The sequence below is a fragment of the Triticum aestivum genome, chromosome 1B (assembly GCF_018294505.1).
Source record: "Triticum aestivum cultivar Chinese Spring chromosome 1B, IWGSC CS RefSeq v2.1, whole genome shotgun sequence".
Taxonomy (NCBI): domain Eukaryota; kingdom Viridiplantae; phylum Streptophyta; class Magnoliopsida; order Poales; family Poaceae; genus Triticum; species Triticum aestivum.
This window is the reverse complement of record NC_057795.1, coordinates 23614204-23634296: the sequence shown is the minus strand read 5'-3', so window position 1 is coordinate 23634296 and position 20093 is coordinate 23614204. Positions and strand designations below refer to the sequence as shown.

General features: G+C 42.7%; 1 long non-coding RNA gene across 1 annotated transcript; it reads right to left on the bottom strand.

Annotated features, from left to right (window-relative positions):
- Window positions 1-15014: 15014 nt before the first annotated feature.
- Window positions 15015-15988, bottom strand: LOC123085236 (uncharacterized). Its single transcript, XR_006439614.1, has 3 exons — window positions 15847-15988; window positions 15540-15752; window positions 15015-15074 (listed from the first exon to the last, which is right to left on the bottom strand). It is a non-coding gene; the product is annotated as an uncharacterized lncRNA (long non-coding RNA).
- Window positions 15989-20093: the final 4105 nt, after the last annotated feature.

Sequence of the window (20093 nt, the reverse complement as noted above, 5' to 3'; positions counted from 1 at the left end):
ATCATAGAAAGTGCATTAAACTTTATGATCAATTTGATGCTTGATAATTGTTTTGAGATATAAAGGTGGTAATGTTAGAGTCATGCTAGTTGGGTAATTATGAAATTAAGAAATACTTGTGTTGAAGTTGGCAAGTCCCGGAGCATGCACGTATGGTAAAAGTTGTGTGACAAATTTGTCACATGGGGTGCTCTTTTAATTGTCTTCCTTATGAGTGGAGGTCGGGATCGCGCGATGGTTAACTCCTGCCAACCCTTCCCCTAGGAGCATGCGTAGTAGTACTTTGCTTCAAGGGCAAGTAGACTTTTGCAATAAGTATATGAGTTCTTTTGACTAATGTGAGTCCATGGATATACGCACACTCACCCTTCCACTTTGCTAGCCTCTCTTTTGGCGTGCAACTTTCGCCGGTATCATGCACCCATTATTTACCTTCCTCAAAATAGCCACCATACCTACCTATTAATTATGGCATTTCCATAGCCATTATGAGATATATTGCCATGCAACTTTCCATCGTTCCGTTTATTATGACACGCTCCATCATTGTCATATTGCTCTTTGCATGATCATGCAGTTGACATCGTATTTGTGGCAAGGCCACCTTCATAATTTTTCATACATGTCACTCTTGATTCATTGCATATCCCGGTACACCGCCGGAGGCATTCATATAGAGTCATAATTTTGTTCTAAATATTGAGTTGTAATCTTGAGTTGTAAGTAAATAAAAGTGTGATGATCTTCATTATTAGAGCATTGTCCCAAGTGAGGAAAGGATGATGAAGACTATGATTGCCCCACAAGTCGGGATGAGACTTCGGACTTTATAAAAGTAAAAGAGGCCAAAGAAGCCAATAAAAAATAGAGGCCAAAGAAGCCCACCAAAAAAAGAGAGAAAAAGAGAGAAGGGACAATGTTACTATCTCTTTTCCACACTTGTGCTTCAAAATAGCACCATGATCTTCATGATAGAGAGTCTCCTATGTTGTCACTTTCATATACTAGTGGGAATTTTTCATTATAGAAATTGGCTTGCATATTCCAATGATGGGCTTCTCAAAATGCCCTAGGTCTTCGTGAGCAAGCGAGTTGGATGCACCCCCACTTAGTTTCTTTTGTTGAGCTTTCATACATTTATAGCTCTAGTGCATCCGTTGCATGGCAATCCCTACTCACTCACATTGATATCTATTGATGGGCATCTCCATAGCCCGTTGATACGCCTAGTTGATGTGAGATTATCTTCTCCCTTTTTTGTCTTCACAACCACCACCATATACCACATATAGTGCTATGTCCATGGCTTGCGCTCATGTGTTGCGTAAGAGTTGAAAAAGCTGAAGCGCGTTAAAAAGTATGAACCAATTGCTTGGCTGAAACCGGGGTTGTGCATGATGGGAGTATTTTGTGTAATGAAAATGAAGCATGGCCTAACTATATGATTTTGTAGGGATAAACTTTCTTTGGCTATGCTATTTTGATAAGACATGATTACTTGCTAGTATGCTTCAAGTATTACTATTTTTATGTTTTATAAGCATTTATCATGAATCATTTGGATCTAAACATTCATGCCACAATAAAGTAAATTACATTGAGAATTATGCTAGATAGCATTCCACATCAAAAAATATGTTTTTATAATTTACCTACTCGAGGACGAGCAGGAATTAAGCTTGGGGATGCTTGATACGTCTCCAATGTATCTATAATTTTTTATTGTTCCATGCTATTATATTACCCGTTTTGGATGATTATGGGCTTTACTTTACACATTTATATCATTTTTGGGACTAACCTACTAACCGGAGGCCCAACCTGAATTGCTATTTTGTTGCCTATTTCAGTGTTTCGAAGAAAAGGAATATCAAATGGAGTTCAAACGGAATGAAACCTTCGGGAGCGATCTTTTTGGAACAAACGCAATCCAGAGGACTTGGAGTGGAAGTCAAGAAACAAGCGAGGCGGCCACGAGGGTGGAGGGCGCGCCCACCCCTACTGGGTGCGCCCCCTACCTCGTGGGCCCCTCGAGCATCCACCGACCTACTTATTCTACCTATATATACCCACGTACCCTGAAACCATCAAGGGGCACCATGAAAAACTAATTCCACTGCCGCAACCTTCTGTATCCGCGAGGATCCCATCTTGGAGCCTTCGTCGGCGCTCCACCGGAGGGGGAATCGACCATGGAGGGCCTCTACATCATCTCCAAGGCCCTTTCAATGAGTTGTGAGTAGTTTACTACATACATTCGGGTCCATAGTTATTAGCTAGATGGCTTCTTCTCTCTCTTTGAATCTCAATACAAAGTTCTCCTTGATCTTCTTGGAGATCTATTCGATGTAACTCTTTTTGCGGTGTGTTTGTCGAGATCCGATGAATTGTTGGTTTATGATCAAATTTATCTATGAGAAATATTTGAATCTCCTATGAATTCTTTTATGTGTGATTAAGTTATCTTTGCAAGTCTCTTCGAATTATCAGTTTGGTTTGGCCTATTAGATTGATCTTTCTTGCAATGGGAGAAGTGCTTAGCTTTGGGTTCAATCTTGCGGTGTCCTTTCCCAGTGACATCAGGGGCAGCAAGGCACATATTGTATTGTTGCCATCGAGGATAAAAAGATGGGGTTTATATCATATTGTATGAGTTTATCCCTCTACATCATGTCATCTTTCTTAATGCGTTACTCTGTTCTTTATGAACTTAATACTCTAGATGCATGCTGGATAGCGATCGATTTGTGGAGTAATAGTAGTAGATGCAGGCAGGAGTCAGTCTACTTGTCGTGGACGTGATGCCTATATACATGATCATGCCTAGATAATCTCATAATTATTTGGTTTTCTATCAATTGCTCGACAGTAATTTGTTCACCCACCGTAGTACTTATGCTATCTTGAGAGAAGCCACTAGTGAAACCTATGGCCCCCGGGTCTATCTCTTATCATATAAGTTTTCAATCTACTTTTACTTGCATCCTTACTTTTCCAATCTATATCATAAAAATACCAAAAATATTATCTTATCATCTTATCTCTATCAGATCTCACTTTCGCAAGTGGCCGTGAAGGGATTGACATCCCCTTTATTGCGTTGGTTGGGAGTTCTTGTTTGTTTGTGTAGGTGCGTGGGACTTTTGAGGAGCCTCCTACTGGATTGATACCTTGGTTCTCAAAAACTGAGGGAAATACTTACGCTACTTTTCTGCATCACCCTTTCCTCTTGAAGGAAAACCAACGCAAGCTCAAGACGTAGCACTTCTCTCAAGATAGCATAAGTATTATTATGGGTGAACAAATTACTATCGAGCAATTGATAGAAAAGTGCATAGTTATGAGAATATCTAGGCATGATCATGTATATAGGCATCACGTCAGCGACAAGTAGACCGAAACGATTCTGCAGCTACTACTATTACTCCACACATTGACCGCTATCCAGCATGCATCTAGAGTATTATGTTCATAAGAACAGAGTAACGCATTAGGCAAGATGACATGATGTAGAGGGATAAACTCAAGCAATATGATATAAACCCCATCTTTTTTTCCTCGATGGCAACAATATAATGCTTGCCTTGCTGCCCCTGCTGTCACTGGGAAAGGACACCGGAAGATTGAACCCAAAGCTAAGCACTTCTCCTATTGCAAGAAAGATCAATTTAGTAGGCCAAACCAAACTGATAATTCGAAGAGACTTGCAAAGATAACAAATCATACATGGAAGAATTCAGAGGAGATTCAAATATTCTTCATAGATAATCTTGATCATAAACCCACAATTCACTGGATCTCGACAAACACACCGCAAAAAGAATTACATCGAATAGATCTCCAAGAAGATCGAGGAGAACTTTGTATTGAGATCCAAAGAGAGAGAAGAAGCCATCTAGCTAATAACTAAGGACCCGAAGGTCTATGGTAAACTACTCACACATCATCGAAGAGGCTATGGTGTTGATGTAGAAGCCCTCCGTGATCGATTCCCCCTCCGGCAGAGCACCGGAAAAGGCCCCAAGATGGGATCTCATGGGTACAGAAGGTTGCGACGGTGGAAATAGGGTTTCGTGGTGCTCTCAGATGTTTTCGGGGTATATGAGTATATATAGGCGAAAGAAGTCGGTCAGGGGATCCACGAGGGGACCACTAGGGTGGGGGGCGCCCTCCTGCCTCATGGCCTCCTCATTTCTTTCTTGACCTCCACTCCAAGTCTCCTGGATTGCGTTTGTTCTAAAAATAACTCTCCCGAAGGTTTCATTCCGTTTGGACTCCGTTTGATATTCCTTTTCTGCAAAACACTGAAATAGGCAAAAAAAATAGCAATTTGCACCGGGCCTTTGGTTAGTAGGTTAGTCCCAAAAATAATATAAAAAGTGTATAATAAAGCCCATTAAACATCCAAAACAGCTAATATGATAGGATGGAACAATCAAAAATTATAGATACGTTGGAGACGTATCAGACGCCGTGACCTTCCTGAAGGCGTCGCCTTGAGGGCTGAGTGCTGGTGGGCACTGTGTGGGTCCTTGACAGTTGTTGGTGATGGGCACTGTTTCAGGGGAAACCCTAGGATCTGGTTCTCCAGATCGGACGATGGCGGTATTGCGGTGCCGTTTCTCTCCAGGGAGCATCGTTTGTGGAGCAGCGCTAGAAGACACAGGCAGGAGGTGGAGCAGCTCCGTCTTGCACGGAGCTTCGGTGGAGTTGTCAAGTCATGCCTGGCCGACAGGTGCTACACTGAGTCATGCCTAGTTGGCAGGTGCTACGCACGATAGCTCTTCCAGAGTCTTCGCGTCTGGACGGAAGCGCATGGCGGTGGCACCGTTGGGCGCCGTGGTGGCGTCGATGGATGTCCGGACTGGCGAGGATACCAATTTATCTCCTGAAGATGGGTCAGTGGTCCGATGAAGATGGCGGCTTCTAAAACGTGTGAAGGTGGTGTGCTCTTTAGGTCTGCTGCACCGGTTGTTAGTCTTACCAGGATGATACTGCACATTCAAATCATAATCCTTAATAAGCTCCAACCATCTCCTCTGCCTGAGGTTCAAATCCTTCTGAGTAAAAATATACTTCAAGCTCTTATGATCAGTAAATATATCACAATGATTACCAATAAGGTATGGCCTCCAACTTTTCAATGCATGCACAACTGAGGCTAACTCCAAATCATGTGTATGATAATTATGCTCATGATTCTTAAGCTGACGTGAAGCATATGAAACAACTTTACCTTCCTGCATCAAAACACTCCCAAGTCCTTGACGAGAAGCATCACAATATACCTGGAAGTCCTTATGTATATCTGGCAGTGTTAAGACTGGTGATGTAACCAAACGCTGCTTCGACTCCTAAAAACTGGATTCACATTCATCAGTCCAAACAAATCTCTTCTCCTTCTTCAACAATTCAGTCATAGGCTTTGCAATCTTGGAAAAGTTTTCAATAAACCTCCTGTAATAACCTGCAAGGCCCAAAAAGCTGCGAATCTCCCCAACTGTCGTGGGTGTCTCCCACTCTGTAACTGCAGCAACCTTAGATGGATCAACTGCAACTCCATTACCTGACACAACATGTCCAAGGAATGCTACCTCATCCAGCCAAAACTCACATTTGCTGAATTTGGCATACAGTTGATGTTCCCTCAATTTCTCCAATACCAAACGCAGATGCACCTCATGCTCTTGCTTATTCTTGGAGAACACCAATATATCATCAATGAAAACAACCACAAATTTATCCAAGAACTCCATAAACACCTTGTTCATCATATTCATGAAGTATGCAGGAGCATTAGTTAATCCAAATGACATAACAGTATATTCATACAACCCATACCTCGTGGTGAAAGCAGTCTTTGGAATATCTTGCTCACGAATCTTTAATTGATGATAACCAGAACAAAGATCAATCTTAGAAAACACAGTAGCTCCCTCCAACTGGTCAAATAGATCATTTATCATAGGCAAAGGATACTTATTCTTAATGGTTACCTCATTCAGAGAACGATAATCAACACACATCCTCAAAGTCCCATCCTTCTTCTCCACAAACAAAACTGGAGCTCCCCAAGGTGATGAACTTGGGCGAATAAATCCCTGTGCCTGCAATTCCCTTATCTGCTTCTTCAATTCCTCCAACTCTTGAGGAGGCATTCTATACGGTCTCTTTGCAATAGGTCCAGTGCCTGGTATTAAATCAATAAGAAACTCAATATCTCTATCTGGTGGCATACCTGGCAACTCCTCTGGAAACACATCTGGATAATCCCTCACAACTGGCACCTCTTCCAGGCTACCCCCCTTAAGAGAGTTCACCTGCACCTGATTATCCTTATACTTACACACATATTTGACCCTCTTCCCTCCTGGTGCATTGAGAGTAATAGATCGACTGGCACAATCAATACGACATTTATATAACTGCAACCAATCCATACCCAAAATAATATCCAGACCTTGTGACTTCAATATAATCAAATCCGTAGGAAAGTCATGCTCCCCCATCAGACATGGTCAACTGATGACAACCAACACCTACTATCATCTCAACTCCTGGGGAACTCACTCTAATAGGCATACTAAGGGTTTTGGTTGGCAAGAATAGATGCGTTATAAATATAATAGGGCCAAAGACTGTATATATAAATATATTCTACCCATATGCATAATATGATCAAGACAACAAAACACAACAACGAATAACACCAACAAACAAACAACAAACAACAAGATAGTATTATATATATAGTCGAATAATTTCGACAAGATATAAATTAACAAACAAACTACCAATCAAGCAAACAATCTAGTATCTTCATACCACAAAAGTGGGCATAATCAGATACGCTAACACGATAACGTTGCAATATAAAACAAGCATGAATGGTGGTCTCAGCACTAATTCCTACTTAACTGGTCAACATACTTGAGGGCTTAACTAATAAACAGTAAGAAGGATAGCTAGTTGATAAAATAATTTTCACTCCTATGGCTTTTCTAATCCATTTTCTAGGGTCACGTCCTACAGTCAACACACTGCTCTAATACCATCTGTAATGACCAAATCTCGAAGGATTTGAGTCTCTGTGCTTACCGTGCTAGTCCCTGGATCGAACTCGCTAGCACACACAGTATAGATGAATACCAGAATAGCAAGTGCATCATTTATTACATCGTATGATCCAGAATATATAAAATAAAACAATCTGCATAGCACTTGGCTAGCTTTATTCAATCAAACAGCGGAAATGTAGCAGCAAATAGCAATGAGTCCCATCATAGCCCACTGGCGATGCTGAGTGCAGACTCGCGACCCTAACGGTACCTTACTCTTCGTCTGAATATCCTGCAACATGAGACATTGCAGCTATATAGGTCAATACTTTGAATGTATTGGCAAGTTACACAGGAGTAATAATAGCAGACCTACATGTATATGCATAGTACAACAAAGGAAGGCTTGAGGGTTTATGTTTGCATAAAGCTGATTTTATCCTAATAACTACCTAATAGTCAAATAATTTATTTAGTTCTTTTATTACTACAATTAAATACACAAGGTTGAGTTGGCAAAATCAACTCCAACCTACCCTTTTATTAAGTTGCCCACAAATATTATTAAGTGTCACATCTGTCAAGATCATCCAACAACTGTAATGGCATAGTGGCTCAAATTTACCCATAACTGGGGGCACGACTAATCATGATTAGTTTTAATACTCTGCAGAGTTTAGTACGCTTTTCCCACTGGAGCCAATCCGAAGATCGAGATGAAGTCTTTCAGAAGAGGTTCTCTTAACCACCTGACGGCCACATCCCACCTACATAAGCTACATCTGTCGACACAGTCTGGGCAAGGGTTCCAACAACTGATCAACTAAGCCAGAGCCCATATAGCCAGTGGCCGCACATGGAAGCTACTAGTCACTAAGTCTATCTGATCTTTTTGAACCTAGGCGGCATTCCACTTAGGGTGCACTCTCATGGGCGCAAGGCCTTAGAAAAGGTGCAAGACCCCATGATGCCTTCCCTCAAACACCAAGCAATACCACTTCCGCCCAGAGGTGAATTAAATCCTTAATTACTACTCAATTTAGTTAAATATGTAATCCCCACATAAACTCAATGTATACACGAACCACCCTCGTCTACAAAGCATAGCAAAATACAACTACGACGATTTGCAAAAGACGGGAAGATAGCTCAACAGCATAAAGCAAAATAATATAGTAATCTTATACATGCATATATTCATAGTGTGATATAACTACATGCATAGAAAACAATAGGTAAAGTATGATCAACATGTAACTTGCCTTGGTTCTGGTTCAGAAGGTCACACTCCTGACAATAGTTCGCGTCGCACTCCGGACAATCTACACGTTTCACACAATTCGACAAATCAATCACCGGAACACAAAAAGAACCAAAACAAAACCAACAGAAAGAAAATCAATTTTAAAACTCAACAACAGAAGCTTAACAGCACCTAAATTGCACTACGGTCACAACACAAAAAGAATCACTCGATTCCGATAAACGGTTTAAGAGTTACGGTCTCCGGAAGGTTTATTTCAATTTCGAACGAATTCAAATTTGAACAGTGCAAACATGTGCAAAGTCGGTACTGTGATAATGTGCTGGTTTTTGTGAGATCACAGGAAAAAGAATTACCTAAATTGGACTTATAGAATAAAAGATATAGCTAAAAGAATATTGAATGAAAATCTGTGAAAAACAAAAAGAAACAAAAATCCCCTGGGTACTGTAGCAACTCATGTGCGTGTCCTGTAGTGAACTGCCGCTTGGCGGTTCTTGATTGGTCGGGCGCGTGTGCTCACCCAAAACAGAGGAAAATGATGACGGTGGCTCGGGCGTCAGCGGTGGCGCTTCTCCGGCGACTCTCCGGCGAGGGGGAAGTGACAGGCGGATGCGGCGGTGAGTGGAGGAGGTGGTGGTGGTGTTCCACAGCGGCGTTGCTCCCTCTGTAGGCGACGGCGACGAGGTGAAACACGGCGTGCTCCGGCAGCGGCGGGTCGGCCTGCTTCTCTCGCTCTGCAGCGAGATGGGCAAACCCAGAGTGTCAGACATGTGCACAACAGGGAGAGGGGTCGAACGGAGTAGGTGGTGCGGCTCTGCAGGTACTTACGGCAGCGGCAACGACCGGCGAACGGCGGCGGCAACGACCGGCGAACGGCGGTGGTCTCGAGCTCCTCCGGCGAGATCCGTTTCGCCCTAGCTCACGCTTGCGGCAACAGAAGACGGGGAAAAAGGCTGCAGGGTTCCTCACGGAGGTTGGCTCGCGTGCGGTGCCCTGAAAGGTCACGGGGTCGAACAGGGGCAAAGATCGACTCGGGCTCGGGCGCGGCTGCGTGTGCGATGCGGCACAGCGGTCTCCGGCTCGGGGAAGAGGACGAACAGGCGCGGGACCCGCTGGTCAGTGGCTGGGGCGAGGTGGATCGGGGGCGGGCGAGCGATGCGGGTCAGGTGCGGGCGTACCGCTTCGGCATAGATTGCGAGCGAGCGGGCTGCGGGGCTGGCGGTTGGCTGGGCCGCGGTTGCTGGGCCGCGCGCTTGCGCTGCTGCGCTGGCTGGCTGTTTTTTTTAAACAAAAACTATAGAAGTAATAACTAAAAATAAAACAACAGTATAAAAACTAAATAAAAATACGTAGACACACAGTAAAATGTATACTACTAAAATAAACTACAGGAACACTAGTTCCTCACCTAATGCAATTTTGGAAAATTATTTTTATGCAATAGGCCACACAAACAGCAACAAAACACTCAAATAAAATACTTTGGTGACTAATAAAAATACCAGAACATAACAGATGAACTGGAAATAATATTCTTGACATTATGAACATTTTTAAACAGGGGAGAAGTCATGTTATCTCCACTCCAATAAATTGCCTTTAGTTGCATAATGAAAAGAATATTGCAAAAGAGCAAATAATGCATGGAAAATATGATATGCACATGTATGATCTAATAACATCCTAATTTAGGAAAATTGGGATGTTACAAACCTACCCCCTTAAGATGAATCTCGCCCTTGAGATTCGGGTTGGCTAGAGAATAGGTGTGGGTAATCCTGCTTGAGATCTTCCTCTCGTTCTCAGGTAGCTTCCTCCTCTGTATGGTGATCCCACTGAACCTTGCATAACTTGATTGTCTTGGTGCGAGTGACTCTCTCTGCTGTCTCCAGAATCTTAACAGGCTTCTCCTTATATGTCAAATCACGCTCCAACAGAATTGCCTCAAGGGGCACTGTGTCCCTCAATGAAACATCCATCATCTCTGCATGACACTTCTTCAACTGAGATACATGAAACACATCGTGAACTCCTGACAAGGATTCTGGCAACTCCAGCTGATAAGCTACCTCTCCTCTACGCTCCAAGACCGTGTAAGGCCCCACAAAACGTGGTGCTAACTTTCCCTTGATTCCAAACCTCTTAATTCCACGAAGTGGTGAAACTCTAAGATATGCACGGTCTCCTACCTCATATGTCACTTCCTTACATTTTGCATCTGCATAACTCTTCTGTCTTGACGGTGCTATCTTCAGTCTGTCACGAATCAACTTGACCTTCTCCTCAGCATCTTTGATCAAGTCTGGTCCAAAGAACTGACGCTCTCCAACCTCATCCCACATCAACGGTGTCATGCACTTTCTGCCATACAATACCTCAAATGGTGCTGTCTTCACACTAGCCTGATAACTGTTATTATATGAGAACTCTGCATAAGGTAAATTATCATCCCAACCGGACCCGTAGTCCAAAGCACAAGCTCTCAACATATCCTCCAAAATCCGATTTACCCTCTCTGTCTGCCCATCTGTCTGTGGATGGAAAGCTGTACTGAACTCCAGCCTGGTTCCCAAGGATTCATGCAACTGATGCCAAAATTTGGACGTGAACTGAGTACCTCTATCAGACACTACCTTCCTTGGAACTCCATGCAGACAAACAATTTTAGACATATAAATCTTTGCTAGCTGAGCACTGGTATAAGTAGTCTTTACCGGGATGAAGTGAGCAACTTTAGTCAAACGATCAACAACTACCCAAATAGAATCATAACCTGACCGAGTCCTGGGTAGACCTGTAATGAAATCCATACCAATCTCATCCCACTTCCAATCAGGTATAGGCAATGGCTGTAGCAAACCTGCCGGTCTCTGATGTTATGCTTTAACTCTCTGGCACACATCACATGTTGCAATATATCCAGCAATTTCCCTCTTCAGGCTAGGCCACCAAAATCTTTCCCTCAAATCCAAATACATCTTAGTATTACCTGGATGAATAGAATAAGGTGAATCATGTGCCTCTTGAAGAATTAATTTCCTGATATCTGCATCTTGAGGTACACAAATACGCTTATCAAACCATATGGTCCCATGTTCATCCTCATGGAAACCTTATTCCTTACCTTTAACCATGTTCTCTTTTATCTCAGCAATCTCCTTATCACCCTTTTGAGCTTCTCTAATCCTGTCAAGCAAAGTAGGCTTTACCTCAAGTGTTGCCAAATATCCCTTAGGAACCATCTCCAACCTGAGATTCATGAACTGTTCACATAACTCGGGTGGCATATTATCAATATTAATTGCGTTAGCATGGCTCCTACGACTCAATGCATCAGCAACAACATTAGCCTTACCAGGATGATACTGCACATTCAAATAATAATCCTTAATAAGCTCCAACCATCTCCTCTGCCTGAGGTTCAAATCCTTCTGAGTAAAAATATACTTCAAGCTCTTATGATCAGTAAATATATCACAATGATTACCAATAAGGTATGGCCTCCAAGTTTTCAATGCATGCACAACTGAGGCTAACTCCAAATCATGTGTATGATAATTATGCTCATGATTCTTAAGCTGACGTGAAGCATATGAAACAACTTTACCTTCCTGCATCAAAACACTCCCAAGTCCTTGACGAGAAGCATCACAATATACCTGGAAGTCCTTATGTATATCTGGCAGTGTTAAGACTGGTGATGTAACCAAACACTGCTTCAACTCCTAAAAACTGGCTTCACATTCATCAGTCCAAACAAATCTCTTCTCCTTCTTCAACAATTCAGTCATAGGCTTTGCAATCTTGGAAAAGTTTTCAATAAACCTCCTGTAATAACCTGCAAGGCCCAAAAAGCTGCGAATCTCCCCAACTGTCGTGGGTGTCTCCCACTCTGTAACTGCAGCAACCTTAGATGGATCAACTGCAACTCCATTACCTGACACAACATGTCCAAGGAATGCTACCTCATCCAGCCAAAACTCACATTTGCTGAATTTGGCATACAGTTGATGTTCCCTCAATTTCTCCAATACCAAACGCAGATGCACCTCATGCTCTTGCTTATTCTTGGAGAACACCAATATATCATCAATGAAAACAACCAAAAATTTATCCAAGAACTCCATAAACACCTTGTTCATCATATTCATGAAGTATGCAGGAGCGTTAGTCAATCCAAATGACATAACAGTATATTCATACAACCCATACCTCGTGGTGAAAGCAGTCTTTGGAATATCTTGCTCACGAATCTTTAATTGATGATAACCAGAACAAAGATCAATCTTAAAAACATAGTAGCTCCCTCCAACTGGTCAAATAGATCATTTATCATAGGCAAAGGATACTTATTCTTAATGGTTACCTCATTCAGAGAATGATAATCAACACACATCCTCAAAGTCCCATCCTTCTTCTCCACAAACAAAACTGGAGCTCCCCAAGGTGATGAACTTGGGCGAATAAATCCCTGTGCCTGCAATTCCCTTATCTGCTTCTTCAATTCCTCCAACTCTTGAGGAGGCATTCTATACGGTCTCTTTGCAATAGGTCCAGTGCCTGGTATTAAATCAATAAGAAACTCAATATCTCTATCTGGTGGCATACCTGGCAACTCCTCTGGAAACACATCTGGATAATCCCTCACAACTGGCACCTCTTCCAGGCTACCCCCCTTAAGAGAGTTCACCTGCACCTGATTATGCTTATACTTACACACATATTTGATCCTCTTCCCTCCTGGTGCATTGAGAGTAATAGATCGACTGGCACAATCAATATGACATTTATATAACTGCAACCAATCCATACCCAAAATAATATCCAGACCTTGTGACTTCAATATAATCAAATCCGTAGGAAAGTCATGCTCCCCCATCAGACATGGTCAACTGATGACAACCAACACCTACTATCATCTCAGCTCCTGGGGAACTCACTCTAATAGGCATACTAAGGGTTTTGGTTGGCAAGAATAGATGCGTTATAAATATAATAGGGCCAAAGACTGTATATATAAATATATTCTACCCATATGCATAATATGATCAAGCCAACAAAACACAACAACGAATAACACCAACAAACAAACAACAAACAACAAGATAGTATTATATATATAGTTGAATAATTTCGACAAGATATAAATTAACAAACAAACTACCAATCAAGCAAACAATCTAGTATCTTCATACCACAAAAGTGGGCATAATCAGATACGCTAACACGATAACGTTGCAATATAAAACAAGCATGAATGGTGGTCTCAGCACTAATTCCTACTTAACTGGTCAACATACTTGAGGGCTTAACTAATAAACAGTAAGAAGGATAGCTAGTTGATAAAATAATTTTCACTCCTATGGCTTTTCTAATCCATTTTCTAGGGTCACGTCCTACAGTCAACACACTGCTCTAATACCATCTGTAACGACCAAATCTCGAAGGATTTGAGTCTCTGTGCTTACCGTGCTAGTCCCTGGATCGAACTCGCTAGCACACACAGTATAGATGAATACCAGAATAGCAAGTGCATCATTTATTACATCGTATGATCCAGAATATATAAAATAAAACAATCTGCATAGCACTTGGCTAGCTTTATTCAATCAAACAGCGGAAATGTAGCAGCAAATAACAATGAGTCCCATCATAGCCCACTGGCGATGCTGAGTGCAGACTCGCGACCCTAACGGTACCTTACTCTTCGTCTGAATATCCTGCAACATGAGACGTTGCAGCTATATAGGTCAATACTTTGAATGTATTGGCAAGTTACACAGGAGTAATAATAGCAGACCTACATGTATATGCATAGTACAACAAAGGAAGGCTTGAGGGTTTATTTTTGCATAAAGCTGATTTTATCCTAATAACTACCTAATAGTCAAATAATTTATTTAGTTCTTTTATTACTACAATTAAATACACAAGGTTGAGTTGGCAAAATCAACTCCAACCTACCCTTTTATTAAGTTGCCCACAAATATTATTAAGTGTCACATCTGTCAAGATCATCCAACAACTGTAATGGCATATTGGCTCAAATTTACCCATAACTGGGGCACGGCTAATCATGATTAGTTTTAATACTCTGCAGAGTTTAGTACGCTTTACCCACTGGACCCAATCCAAAGATCGAGACGAAGTCTTTCAGAAGAGGTTCCCTTAACCACCTGACGGCCACATCCCACCTACATAAGCTACATCTGTCGACACAGTCTGGGCAAGGGTTCCAACAACTGATCAACTAAGCCAGAGCCCATATAGCCAGTGGCCGCACATGGAAGCTACTAGTCACTAAGTCTGTCTGATCTTTTTGAACCTGGGCAGCATTCCACTTAGGGTGCACTCTCATGGGCGCAAGGCCTTAGAAAAGGTGCAAGACCCCATGATGCCTTCCCTCAAACACCAAGCAATACCACTTCCGCCTAGAGGTGAATTAAATCCTTAATTACTACTCAATTTAGTTAAATATGTAATCCTCACATAAACTCAATGTATACACGAACCACCCACGTCTACAAAGCATAGCAAAATACAACTACCACGATTTGCAAAAGACGGGAAGATAGCTCAACAGCATAAAGCAAAATAATATAGTAATCCTATACATGCATATATTCATAGTGTGATATAACTACATGCATAGAAAACAATAGGTAAAGGATGATCAACATGTAACTTGCCTTGGTTCTGGTTCAGAAGGTCACACTCCTGACAATAGTTCGCGTCGCACTCCGGACAATCTACACGTTTCACACAATTCAACAAATCAATCACCGGAACACAAAAAGAACCAAAACAAAACCAACAGCAAGAAAATCAATTTTAAAACTCAACAACAGAAGCTTAACAGCACCTAAATTGCACTACGGTCACAACACAAAAAGAATCACTCGATTCCGATAAACGGTTTAAGAGTTACGGTCTCCGGAAGGTTTATTTCAATTTCGAACGAATTCAAATTTGAACAGTGCAAACATGTGCAAAGTTGGTACTGTGATAATGTGCTGGTTTTTGTGAGATCACAGGAAAAAGAATTACCTAAATTGGACTTATAGAATAAAAGATATAGCTAAAAGAATATTGGATGAAAATCTGTGAAAAACAAAAAGAAACAGAAATCCCCTGGGTACTGTAGCTACTCCTGTTCGTGTCCTGTAGCGGACTGCCGCGTGGCGGTTCTTGATTGGTCGGGCGCGTGTGCTCACCCAAAACAGAGGAAAACGACGACGACGCTCGGGCGTCAGCGGTGGCGCTTCTCCGGCGACTCTCCGACGAGGGGGAAGTGACAGGAGGATGCGGCGGTGAGTGGAGGAGGTGGTGGTGGTGTTCCACGGTGGCGTTGCTCCCTCTGTAGGCGACGGCGACGAGGTGAAACACGGTGTGCTCCGGCGGCGGCGGGTCGGCCTGCTTCTCTCGCTCTGCAGCGAGTTGGGCAAACCCAGAGTGTCAGACGTGTGAACAATAGGGAGAGGGGTCGAACGGAGTAGGTGGTGCGGCTCTGCAGGTCCTTACGGCGGCGACAACCACCGGCGAACAGCGGTGGTCTCGAGCTTCTCCGGCGAGATCCGTTTTGCCCTAGCTAACGCTTGCGGCAACAGAAGACGGGGAAAAAGGCTGCGGGGTTCCTCGCGGAGGTTGGCTCGCGTGCGGTGCCCTGAAAGGTCACGGGGTCGAACAGGGGCGCAGATCGACTCGGGCTCGGGCGCGGCTGCGTGCGCGATGCGGCACAGCGGTCTCCGGCTCGGGGAAGAGGATGAACAGGCGCGGGACCCGCTGGTCAGTGGCTTGGGCGAGGTGGATCGGGGGCGGGCGAGCGATGCGGGTCAGGTGCGGGCGTACCGCTTCGGCATAGACTGCGAGCGAGCGGGCTGCGGGGGTGGCGGTTGGCTGGGCCGCGGTTGCTGGGCCGTGCGCATGCGCTGCTGCGCTGGCTGGCTATTTTTTTTAAACAAAAACTACAGAAGTAATAACTAAAAATAAAACAACAGTATAAAAACTAAATAAAAATATGTAGACACACAGTAAAATGTATACTACTAAAATAAACTACAGGAACACTAGTTCCTCACCTAATGCAATTTTGGAAAATTATTTTTATGCAATAGGCCACACAAACAGCAACATAACACTCAAATAAAATACTTTGGTGACTAATAAAAATACCAAAACATAACAGATGAACTGGAAATAATATTCTTGACATTATGAACATTTTTAAACAGGGGAGAAGTCATGTTATCTCCACTCCAATAAATTGCCTTTAGTTGCATAATGAAAAGAATATTGCAGAAGAGCAAATAATGCATGGAAAATATGATATGCATATGTATGATCTAATAACATCCTAATTTAGGAAAATTGGGATGTTACAATAAGCCCTTTAGAGATATCTATATATCATATCAGAATTATACCAAGTTGATTTTATTTGAGAATTATTTAACATCAAGTGTGAATAGGGCTACTTTTTCATAGCGAACTTTTATATTATTCTTTTTTTGAGAAAGAACTTTTATATTATTCTAGAACGTAATGTATTATGGCCGACCACATGAATACATTTTTAACATGACCACCAAGATTGAAATAGTAGGTGATTTTTCATGCATGTTTTTTCCATTATTGTAGGTCCGAATGATTACCTCTTGTTTTCTTGCTAATGATAAAAGTTTTACTTTGGGCTTCAGACATACACTTTCCCACAAACAAATGAATTATAAATAATTGGACAGTAAAAATATGTTTGGTAGCTTTCTAGTACATATAAAATTATATAGATACATGAATGCTCTGAGAATATTGGCTTGTACTTCCTCCGTTCTTTTATCTAAGGTGTATTATTTTCGGCACGGTGACCAAGGCACATAATTATGGACGTGTTAGGATGAAACTACCCTTGGCAAATTTATTGGTTAGTGGCAAGTAAATCAGTTAGTATAGGAAAGTAAGATATAAATGCAATCAACATAGAGATAGTTTCCTTCTTTTGCTACAAGGAGAGATACAGACAATCAGAAGAGATATACTTTCCTTTTTTCTGGAAGGCTAACAAGGAAATTATGAGGAATTAGAAGAAATGCACCTTATATTCTGGAATTTTATCAAAAAACAAATACACCTTATATAAAGGAATTGAAAGGACATGCGGTGCCCCCATGTGTGGTTTTGGTAATTGATGACATTCTCTATGGACTAATGGTTGCATTGAGTTATATTTGAAGGATTTGTCCATAGGCATTTCTTGAAGTCCATGTGTTGGTTTCAAGGAGTTTATGTGTTGACCAAGGTGCTATTAAGGAATTATCCAAAGATTGGTCATGTGAATGTTGAGCTTATTGCGAGCATGTCTTGAAGAAGAAGATTGTGTGATCATTCATGTTTACCTTCAAGACACCATCCAAACTAAGAGAGTTGGAAAGATTTAAGGTTGGTCAAGACTAAGTCAAGAGTGAATCAACTTGATCAACTCACAAAGCGTAAAAGATGTACCAAGAGGGATCAAGTGATCCCATGGTATGGTAAGCATTGTCCATTGCACTTTGTGTACTAACCCATGGTCTATGTGAGAGTTCTATGTGGGGTTAGGTACATGTCCATGGGCTTGCGTCAAGAGGAAGATATCATACAACCCATGGAAAGGATGACATAAAGTAGTGATCATCATCAAGATTGTCATGTGCAAGTTCAAGTGTAGCATCACGAAGAGATCAAGTGCTTGAAGCTTGCCATCCATTGTGGTGTCAATGGACTTGTGAAGATGTGCCGAAAAGTGGCTCACCCATAGTGGAGTATGGGGGAGCAATCATCTAGTCTTCATCGACCCAACGCAATCAAGAAAGGTGGTCCATCTTGCGGAGGACAAGATCGTCATCATCTAGCTCAAGTGGATCATGTGCAAGACAAAGGTTTGCCCTTGATAGGTTTTCTATTTTACCGGTCTCGTGGTGGTAGTTGGGAGACCGGGTTATAGGATCGATAGCCTACTATCAAGGGGGGCTCTCAAGTGAGTAGCTTGATCGTATCGTTCGTCGAGAGCTCAAACCATTGCATCCTTGCATCATGTTTCTTGATTCTTGTTTGGTTCTCTTTGTGAGTCTTAGAGCTTATGGTCATCTTGATGACAAGCTTGAGTTCATCGAAAACGGAGTTTGCATGCGTATTCTATGATGTTTTCGGTGTTGGAGGTTTTACCGGGCTTATCCGAGGAAGGGTTCTCACCATTTTCTTTTGGGCCTTTTCTCATTTGCTTATTATTGGTATTCATGTCAAGATTGTGTTAGCCCTTGTCACTAGCTTTCCAACAAACTTGGTTTTGTTGAATTCGGAGTCCGAATGCAGAAGTTGTGGTAGTTTTGGTGTTCTGAAAAGGCTGCAGTGGTACTACCGCGGGTAGGAGCGGAAGTAATTTTTTACTACCGCCCTTGGGAGCGGTACTATCGCTCTTGGGAGCGGTAGGAGCAGTACTACCGTGTCTACTTCCGTGGCTACTTCCGCTCGGGACCAAAAATTCGTCACAAGTCCAGCGGTGGTAGGCACGGATGTAATTTTTTAGTACCGCTCGCAAGCAGTAGTACCGCTTCCCTTAGCAGTAGTACCGCTACCCCTTGCGGTAGTACCCTGATGTCAAGCCGTACTACCGCTCGGTGCGGGCTGTGAGCATAACGGTTGGATTTTTCCCCACCTATAAAAGGGGGTCTTCTTCCCCATTGAACCTTATCCTTTGAGCTCGTGTTCTTCCCCCATTGTTGACCTTCTTCGAGCTTGCTAACTCTCAATCCCTCCAATGATTATTGCTAGTTCTTGAGGAAAAAGAGAGAGGACATCTAGATCCACGTTTCCACCAATCAATTTCTCCTCTAACTGAGGGGAACCCCTTGGATCTAGATCTTGGAGTTCTTCGTGATCTTCTTTCATTCTTCCTCTCATTTTCCTCCCTAGCATTAGTTGCTTTGGTGGGATTTGGGAGAGAAGGACTTGGGCACTCCGTGTGCCCTTGCCATTGCATTTGGTGCATCGGTTTGAGTTCTCCACGTGATACGTGGAAGTTACAAGTTGAGAATCTTATTACTCTTGGGTGCTTGGTGCCCTTGAGCTTGTTCCTCTTGGGTGCTTGGGCGCCCTAGACGGTTGGTGGTGTTTGAAGCTCAATCATTGTTGTGTAAAGCTCCGGGCAAGCGTCGGGGTCTCCAATTAGGTTGTGGAGATCGCCCTGAGCAATTTGACGGGTTCCGGTGACCGCCCCCAAGGGTTGCCAAAGTGTACGGCGGGTTCGGTGACTGCCCCCAAGGGTTGCCATTTGTACGGGTTCGGTGACTACCCTCAAGGGTCCCTTAGTGGAATAACAGCATCTTGCATTGTGCGAGGGCGTGAGGAGATTACGGTGGTCCTAGTGGCTTCTTGGGGAGCATTGTGCCTCCGCACCGCTCCAAACGGAGATTAGCATCCGCAAGGGTGTGAACTTCGGGATACATCGTCGTCTCCGCGTGCCTCGGTTATCTCTTACCCGAGCTCTTTACTTATGCACTTTACCTTGTGATAGCCATATTGGTTCTTGTCATATATCTTGCTATCCCATAGTTGATTATCTTGCTTAGCATAAGTTGTTGGTGCACATAGGTGAGCCTAGTTGTTTTTGGTTTTGTGCTTGACAAATTAACCGCTAGGTTTATTCCGCATTTGTTCAAGCCTAAACCGCAATTATTTTAAAGCGCCTATTCACCCCCCCCCCTCCTCTAGGAGACATCCACGATCTTTCAATT